We start from the raw sequence: 10,273 nt of genomic DNA, 5'->3' as shown, positions 1-10,273 counted from the left end.
AACTCAACTTGCAGCTTGTTAAAGTTGAGTATAAATGTGATTTTGCTTCAGCACTACTAACGTATATTTTTGTTTTTTTTTAATTTTTATTGAAATTTTTATATATTTCATACATAAAATCATCTTTATACCTTCTTCCCCCTTCCCCTTTGGCACCCTCCCAAGGTCTCCTCACTGAAGTTCACACATTCTGTCATTTGTATTAAGGCCTATTATGTAAAGTTAGTGTCCCAAGATGCCCCTCAGTGCAGATTCATCCACCAGGGTTTAGTCAAACTATCTAGAGTCTTTCTCTTCAAGAAGATCTGCTCCTCCTCACCCAGCAGTAGTTCTTTGACTATGATTAGGGCTTGCTGTTCATTTCCACAGTTCTGTTCTGGGTCTTTTTCTTTCTAAGTTTGCATGGGTCTTGTGCATGCTGACAACATTGTTGCAGGTATGAGAAGGGTCCCTGGCACCTGAAGGATTATTTCTGTGTGGTTATGCACCTCCTCCCTGGCACTTAAAATCTTTGCCCCCTTTTCCGCAATGGTCCCTAAGCCTGGTGTGGATGGATCTCAATAGGATTTCTGTCCAAGGACCCACACTCTGCCAACTCTTTTTCTCTGTGTTTTGGCCATTTGTGGACTTTTGTTTTCCTGGCCCTCTGTTGTATGAGGGAGCTTCACTGATGAGAACTGAAACATGCATTGTTTGTGTCATCCTTTGTTCTATATTCTGTGAGTTTTAAGTACAGAGGTTACATCCTAAATGTGGCACTTAGGCTTGGGCAATTCACATAGAATCTCAGTGGGTGACCAGTGTTGTAAATCTCTATTAATCTCTGTCTGTTGAAAAAGAAATTACCTTGATGGGTGGTGACTGGGATACTTATCTGTAAATTTAAGGATCCATATTTTGCACATAGTAAGAAATTACATTTGTCTAGGGATATGAGAGCCTTAGGTTTTCTCTAAGACCTATGACCTCTCCAGCTATGTGTATTTGGCTAGATTTACAGTACCAGACATGGATTTCCTTCCACTGAGTAGGCATTAAGTCCAATTAGGTAGCTGGTGATTACCCCCAAGATAAAATTGTCACTACTGCACCAATGTCATTTGCTGTGCTGGCGATTGATGTGGTTTTCAGGCCTTGAAGCTAGGGTTGGATCATCAATTGATGTGCCAGCTTACATACTGCTCTCTAAAGCTATGAAAACCAGCTTTCAGGGGAGGTAGATCAGGTAAATCAGTTCCAGCTCCATTGCTTCATATCTTGTGTCCAAAGTATGTCCTGTCTGCAGCAACTTGCCATCAAGTTCTTGGAGGCAATCAAGGACTGTGACAATAGCCTGTGTAATTTGGGGAGATTCTTGGACTACCCTGGCCAACAACTCAAAGATTTCTCCTATCTAGCACTGTTTCTTGTTATATAGTCTTCAGCTATACTCATGGACTCATCTGGGGATATTGTATATGTAATTTTTCAGTAGATTTCAGGATTAATAAGATAACCTCTGTTTTTTTAATACTAGCTAGGCATTATTTATGTCAAATCTTTCTCTCCCTCCCCACTTAAAGAGTCCCCATTTTCCCCATTTCTCCCTTGATAAGTTTTATGCCCTCTTATGAGCTCCTTCCCATTATTCCCATAGTTCTTTGTATAGCCCTCCTTCTCCCCCTCCCATTTAGCTACCCCCCCCTTTTTACACACACACATTTCTCCCTTAGTAACACCTCTGTCTTACTATTATTCCTTCTTGGGTTCCTTCTTTCCCTTTACCTCCCTGATTTCCTTCTTTCCTGGTCCTGCAGTTACATCAGGATATGCATTCACTTACAAGGATTTGGTGCTAGAATCTACAAATGAGGGAGAACGTATGTCTTTTGTTTTTCTGAGTCTCTGTTACTACACTTAGTATAACAGTTTCTAGATCCATCTACCTGCAAACTTCATTGTTTCACCTTTCTTTACTGCTGAGTAGAACTCCATTGTGTAAATGTACTACATTTTCATTATCCACTCGTCAGTTGAGGGACTCAGGTTGCTTCCATCTCTTAGCTATTGTGAAAAGAACAGTGACAGCACGGTTGTACAGTATCTCCGCAATAGGATGAGTCTTTGGGTGTATTTCAAGGAGTGGTATTAACCAGGTCATATGGTAGGTTCATTTTTAGATCTTTAAGAGTTCTCCATACTGTTTTTCCATAGGAGTTTCACAAGTTTACAGTCCCACCAGCAGTGAATGAGTGTCCCCCTCTTTCCACATCCTTCCCAGCATTTGGTATCATTTATTCTCTTGATTTTAGCCAATCTGACTGGGTTAAGGTAAAATCTTAAGGTGGTTTTAATTTTCATTTCCCTAATTATATACCAATGATGTTGAACACTTTTTAAGATTTTTTTTTTAGATGTCTTTATTTCTTCCTTGGAGAACTCTCTGATTAGATCTTTAGCCCATCTTAATTGGATCATTTGCCTTCTTGTTTCTTTGTTCTTTTAGTTCTTTATATATTCTGGCTGTTAAACCTCTGTCAAATGTGTCACTGGTGGAGATTTTTTTCCCCATTCTGTGGGTTTTCTTATTACTTTCTTCATTGTTTCTTTTGTGCTACAGAAGTTCTTTAGTGAGGTCCCACTTGTTGATACACCTATATCTCATAAGTAACTGCCAATGTTTTCTTCTAATAGTTTCAGAGTTTCCAGTTTCACTTTGAGGTCTTAGATAAATTTGAAGTTGACTCTTGTGCAAGGTGAAAGATAAATATCTAGTTTCATTCTTCTATAGGTGGAGATTCAATTTTGCAAGCACTATTTGTTGAAGATGCTGTCTTTCCAGCATTGTGTGTTCTTGGCACCTTTGTCAAATATCAGGTGGCTGAAATTATGTGTACTCAGGTTTGAGTCTTCAATGATGTTTCCCTGATCTATGTGTCTATCTATTTTTGTGCCTAAATGAAAATGACTGTTTTTATGACTATAGTTCTGTAGTATATTTTGAGATCTTGTATAGTAATCCCTGCAGTGTTGCTCTTTGTGCTCAGGGTTGCTTTGGCTATACAGGTTCTTTTGTGTTTCCATATGAATTTAAGATTTTTTTTTCTTTCAAATTCTATGAAATGTGTCATGGGGATTTTGATTGGGAGTGCATTGAATCTATATATTCCTTTTGGTAGGATGGTCATTTTCACAACATTAATTCTTCCAATCCATGAGAATGGGAGGTTTTCATCTTCTGGTGTCTTCCTCAGTCTCTGTCTTCAAAGATTTAAAATTTTCATTGTAGAGACCTTTGATGTCTTTGGTCAGTTTTATTCCAAGATATGTTTTTTTTTCTTCTTTGTAACTATTGTGAATGGGAGGTTTTCCCTGCATTCTTTCTCCAACTGATTGTTATTGGTCTATAGAAAGGCAACTGATTTTTGTAGATTAATTTTGTAACCTGTCACTTTACTGAAAGTGTGATCAGTTCTAGGAATTTCTGGTGGAACTTTTGGGATCTCTTGAGTATATTATCATATCATCTGTATAATTTGATCTCGTCTTTTCCAATTAGTACTCCTTTAATTTCCTTCTCTTGCCTATTGCTCTAGCAAGAGTTTCAAGCACTATATTGAAAAGGAGTAGAGATAGTGGGCATCCTTCGCTGGTTCCTGATTTTAATGGGAATGCTTCCTGTTTTTTTTCCCATTTAGAATGATGTTGACTGTGGGTTTGTTGCATATAGCTTTAATTATGTTGAGGCATGTTCTGTCATTGAGCAGAATTATAGTAGGCAATTCTATCCCAATCATTGCCTTTTCGCACCATGGAAGCCACCCATACAGTGGCAGGGAGTTTCCAGCTTAGTCCAATCATGATTTCTCTCTCTCCTATGCTCACATCAAGCAGTGTCTTCAGGCAATAGGGTCCCTCCATCTACTTCCCTTGTACAACCAACAGTATTGGCAATTGCCTTTATTTTTGGGGGGACCCCTAGGGCCCCTAAGTCCAACAGCTCATAGGTGGCAACATACCTCTGGCATTGAATTATCATTTAACAACTGTATTTCTTCTGGAAGGGATTTCTTCCATCCCCATAGGGTTCCTTCTGTGCTTAAGCCTTTTTTTTTTTTCATACCGTGTATCTGGAGAATTTTCCTCCCTTTATTCCTATAGTTCTTTGTATAGCCATCCTTCACCTCCCCCACCTTTAGCTACCCCCTTTTTACATATTTCTCCCTTAGTAACACCTTTATCCTGCTATTCTCTCTTGAGTTCCTTCTTTTCCTTTACCTCCCTGTTTCCCTTCCATATTTTTGGTCCCTGAAGTTGCATCAGTATATGTACTGACTTGCAAGGATTTGGTGCTAGGATCCACAGTTGAGGGAGGACATATGTCTTTTGTTTTTCCAAGTCTGTGTTACTTTACTTAGTATAACAGTGTCTAGATCAATCCATTTACCTGAAAATTTCATTATTTCATCTTTCTTGGCTGCTGAATAGAACTCTATTGTGTAAATGTACCACATTTTTTAAACCACTCATCAGTTGTGCAGCACTTAGGTTGTGTCCATCTCTTAGCTATTGTGAAAAGAACAGCAAACAACATGGTTGTACAAGTGTCTCTACAATAGAATAAGTCCTTTGGGTGTATGCCAAAGAGTGGTATAACCAGGTAATATGGTAGGATCATTTGTTAGATTTCCAGTGTCTTGAGTTGCAATGTTAGGTCATTTATTTGGGGTCTTTCTAAATTTTTAATATAGGCACTTAGAGCTATAAACTTCCCTCTTAGGACTGCTTTTAAAGTGTCCCAGAGGTTTGTTGTGTTGTATTGTCCTTTCCATTGAACTCCAGCAATTCTTTTATTTCTTTCTTAATTTCTTTTTTGACACACTCATCATTTAGGAGTATGTAGTTTAATTGCCATGAGTTCCTGTAGTGACTAGGGTTTCTTGCAGTGTTGATTTTGAGCTTTTGTTGCATTGTGGTCTGATAGAATGCATGGAATTATTTAATTTTTTTATTTGTTGAAGTTTGTTTTGTGCCCCAATACATGTCAATTTTTGAAAAAGTTCCATGGAGTTCTAAAGAGAATGTTCATTCTTTGGTGCTTGGGTGGAATAGTCAGAAGATATCTGTTAGGTCCATTTGATGTATGGTGTCATTTAATTCAGATGTCTGTTTATTCTTTGTCCAGTTGACCTGTCTAATAAAGACAGTGGGATATTGAAGTCCCTACTATTACTGAGTTGTATCTTAATCTGTGTCTTAAAGTCCTGTAGTGAATTTGGATGTACCAGAATTTCATGCATATGTGTTCAGGATTGTAATATTTTTTAGTTAATTGTTCCTTTGGTCAGAATGCAGTGGCCTTTTTTATCGCTTCCCATTAGTTCTAGTTTGAAGTCTATTTTGTCAGATACTAGAATTTCAACCCCTGCTTGTTTCTTAGTGCCATTTGTTTAGAATATTCTTTTCCATCCTTTCACCTTAAGGTAGTGCCTGTCCTTGGTCAGATGGGTTTCTGGCAGACAATAAAAAGATGGATTTTGTTTCCTAATCCATTCACTTAGCCTGTGTCTTTTGACTGGGGAGTTCAGTCCATTGATATTTTAAGTTATTATTTAAGAATATGTATTGGTTCCCATCATTTTAATCGCTGTTTTTGTTCTTTGTCTAATTTTATGTTTCCACAACTACATCTTTATTTTCTTGCCTTGCACCTGTGGTATAGTTGTTCTTTTCTCTATTCTTTTCATTGCTTCAAGTATTTTTTTGACAGGCTGGTTTCATGGACATGTGTTCTTTCACAGCTACTGGTGTCATGGAAGATTTTTCTTTCCCCCGCAACTATAACAAACATTTTTGCTAGATAAAGTATTCTGGGTTGGTATCTATGGTCATTTAGAACTGGAAATATTTTGATCTATGCTCTTCTGGCTTTCATAGCTTGCATTGACAAGTCAGCTGTAATTCCGATGGGTTTTCCTTTATATGTGAGTTGTTTTTCTTTTGCAGTTTTCAGTATTCTCTCTTTGTTCTGTACACTTAGTGTTTTTACTATGATATGCCATGGGGAGGTTCATTTCCGGTCCTGTCTATTTGGTTTTCTATGTGCTTCTTGTATTTGTATGGGGATATCTATCCTTAATTTGGGGGATTTCTTTTCTACAACCCTGTTTAAGATCTGGTTAATACCGTTAACCTGAAATTCTTCTTCTCCTTCTTCTACGCCTATGATATGTAGACTTTGTCTGTTTATGATGTCCCACATCTCTTGCATATTCCATTCCTCTGTTTTTTTTAAATCTTTCATAATCTTTGCTTGAGTGGTCCAATTTTTTCAACTTTATCCTCCAGTGTTGATGTTCTGTTTTCCATTTCATTCATTCTAGCGTTCAGGCTTTCTCCTGTTGTTTCAAGTTGGCATATTGAGTTTTTTACATCCTTCTTCATTTCAGCCTGAGTTTTTTCTTCAATTTTTCTATCTCTTTTGTGAATTCAGTCAGGAGTTAATTCCTGTCTTTTAGTTCCTTTATTTGTTTGTTTGTGTGTTCTTTAAGTTTGTTGAATTCCTTGATCATGTTTATGATTGTTATTTTAACTTCTGTGTCTTGGGTTATCTCTAGGGGCTTCTCCTTGTAGAACTTTTCTAGAGGACTAATGGAGTTTGGTGGGAACATGCTGTTTTGATTTTTCCATACTATTATCTTTCCATTATGATTTTGGTATGTGGATTTCTTTTGGCATTTGTAATTCTGGTATGCAATTCAAACCTTCTTTTGTTGAGTTGAAGTTTGCTTCTGTTTGTATTATTGATGTGCCTTGGTTGTTTTCTTATTGTATATTTAATGATGGTTGGTCTGGTTTTAGGTTCTCTCAGATTTTATTTTGGAGGGAACTGATGGCTTCAGTTCAGCTACTCAGGAGCTTCCACTGAGGCTCAAGTCTGGCTCCAGTCAGGTACACTCAGGCTTCCTTCCCTTACTAGCAGGTACTCAGAGCACACTTTGGGAAGTTTGCTAAGGAGAGGTCTGATTTTGACATTCTCAGGGTGTGTGCTGAATTCTCGGCCCCTATACCAGGCAGAGGCCAAATCAGGCACTCTCAAGTTTTCTGCTGAGTTTTCAGCCCCTACACCAAGCAGAGGCCAGATCAGGCACTTTTAGGCCTCCTGCTAAGGTCTCAGCCCTACCCTCCTGTAGGGCAGAGAGGCCTACCCTTGGACACATGAGAGAGACCTCATGTAATCCCAGTTAGGGGATTCACTTCTCAATACCACTACTATAAGATCAGTTTCCAAAATTAATTTTGAAGGACACATTTATACCAAATAAGATGGATAGTTTTGAAATAACATACAAATATTCATTCAGCTGGTGAGATTGCTCAGTTGTTAAAGGTGCTTGATACCAAGCTTGATGACAAGTGTTGAATCCCTAGGATTCACATGGTAGAGAAAGAAATCATAGTCCCACTAGTTGTCCTCTGACCTCCACAAGTGTGCCATGGCACATGCCCCCCCATAGATAAATATAATATAAAATTTAAAATAAATGAGTAAGAAATCATGCTATAGTTTTATATCTTTAAGGCTATAGTATTCAAATTTCTCTAAAATCAAGATTTCATAATTGTTAACTAGATAAAAATTTTAAAACAGCATATAGAAATTACTATAACATCATAAATTTTTATATATGCTGAGCCTTTATAGGCATATTTATTTAATAAAATTCAGTTTATGAAACCTTAAAAACAAATTTGAGGGTAATATTTATGGGGCGAAAATGCTGAATTAAAATGAAAACAAAACCATGGTCATTATCGTTCTTCTAACAGGGTATAAGACAGATGGTAAGCTCTTCAGTTCAGGAGGAAAATCAGTGCTGAATACTGTAACCTTTACCACCAACATCTGCTTGTTAACAATGACGAAGAGCAACGTCATTCACTTTTTGTTCTCAAACAGAAGACTGCCTGCTCTCTGACAGAAAGATCATGATTCTCTAGAAATTGTTTTTTTTTTCTTTTTTAAAGTCACCCATGGGGGGGGGTGTCATAAAAGGACATGTTCGTTTGTAGATTTTATATGGCTCTGATGTCACCACAACTAAGGTAAAAGTTCCAAGTAAAAATATTCAGTACAGATTTAGTTTCTTTCAGGCTATATATCTGAGTGGAAAACATTTGGATAATAGATCAAAGACTACACTTTGGTCATTTTGAATTACAGATGCGTGCTATATGTTTAATAGCTGTAGAATAGGCAGTTCAATACCCAGAGTTTAGGAAAAATCTCATCTGGAGAGATACATTAAGTTTCTTACACTGCTAATGCTACCTCTCTTCCTAGCTAGGATATGGATATATTCTATCAAATATACTTTGGAATTGTGACCTAATCATGTAAAGGAGCCTGATTTCTTAGATCTCACAGCTAGGTGGTTATCACATGACTTTCTAACTACTTGCTATGCCTCAGTAATATAAAACTATTATTACTATTATCTTTGAATAGAGGAGACAGTGTGGAACTGAAAAACTAACTTCCAACTAAAAATTCTTAGGTTGAAAACAGCAACAGAGACAATTATCTACCTCCTCTAAATTTTCATCTAGACCAAGATATGTAGTTTTAACTGAGCACATGTCCTACATGTTAACACTTACCAAAATTCTTGGTAATGAGATATATAATGTGGGTAATTTGTCACAGGGTTAAAATATGAAAGAACAAATGTCTATTTTGTTTAACCCACTGTTTTTTATTGGTTAATTTTGTTCTTTGACTGGAATATAAGAATCATGTATGTTCTCCAGAACATGAAGAAAACAACCCTTATGTCCAGTTCATCTTGACTGATCCCTATTACCTAAGCACCTGTGAGTCTCAGTCACTATACTCATTTTTTGCTTCAATTCTTGGGTTATATATTGAATTCTTTATAAATATTAGAAACCATAGTTATAATGGTGAAATATGAATGAATCTTAGTTGCTTTTCCTTTCACTATGATATAATACCAAGAGAAAAGCAGCTTAAGGGAGAAAGGGTTTATCTTGGCTCACAGACGTTATCAGCAGGAAGGCATTGGATTCAGTCAAGAAGCAGAGCATGAGTGTCTCTACTCCAATCACTTTCTCCTTTTTACCAGACCAATTTTCCTGCTCAGAGAATGGAACCACTTACAGTGGGTAGGTCTTCCCACCTTAATTAACCTAAGACAGTTCCTGACAGGCTCCTCTCTCAAGTGAGTCTGGATCACATTAAATTGAGAAGATTAACCATCACAGATGCTAAGTCATAGCAAAGAATGCTATGCAGAAGATTCTGATCATAATTTCGCTCTAGGCATGCTGTGAATAGACAAGGATATCCATTATTTCTTAAATGTACTGATTTCTGTTACTTCCTCAATATTGAGAAAAAACTCATAAATTTCAGTGATTCTGTCTCTGCTTCTCATAAACATTCTTTACACATTTCAGTAAGACAATCTTTACATCAAGCTCTATAATGAGAAAATATTTTTATTCAAATATTTTATAATTTATCCTTGAAAAAATCCTCTAGAACAGTAGAACAGGTTTTCTAAATACTTATCTAAAATAGGAAGGAAAAACACAGAAATATAAAAATAATTTAAGTAGAGTTTTTTTTTTTTTTTTTTAGACAGGGTCTTCTTGTAGCTCCAGCTGGCCTGAAACTCACTATGTAGACCAGGCTGGACTTGGTCTCACAGAGATCCACCTGCTTCTGCCTTTTGAGTGCTGAGTTTAAAGGCATGAGCCATCACACTGGCTTAAGTGGATAATTTTCAATCTCCACAAATCTAACTAAAATCTTAATGATAGTCATTTAACTACTTATAACTCAGTAAGTATAACTCAGCAACTCAAACTTTCCAAGTTGATTTGGCTCTGCACATACATGGATTATATATACATATATGTTAACTTTACATATATATATATGTATATACATATGTGTGTGTATTAGAGTAGTAAATGTTCCATCAAATACACTTTAGAAATTCTGACCTAATCCATTTTTGTTATTTTTTAGATTAGGAATAAATTGAGCAGATGTAACAAGGCCTTCTTAGACTACACAACTAGGTAGTGCTAAGGCTCTCTGTCTAATTACTGGGCTTCAGCAATTCTATGAAACTGTTGCTGCTATTATCTTCTTTCTTAGTGGGTAAAGAGTGGTACTGATGACTTAACTGCCAGCTGAAAATTATGTAGGTAGAGAATGAGACAAGAGACCATTATTTACATCTCTCTAATTTTCTTCTAGATT

Source organism: Nannospalax galili, unplaced genomic scaffold, assembly GCF_000622305.1.
Source record: "Nannospalax galili isolate Female #2095 unplaced genomic scaffold, S.galili_v1.0 scaffold956, whole genome shotgun sequence".
In the NCBI taxonomy this organism is placed as follows: domain Eukaryota; kingdom Metazoa; phylum Chordata; class Mammalia; order Rodentia; family Spalacidae; genus Nannospalax; species Nannospalax galili.
The sequence above is the reverse complement of the archived record's forward strand: the minus strand, read 5'-3'. Positions refer to the sequence as shown.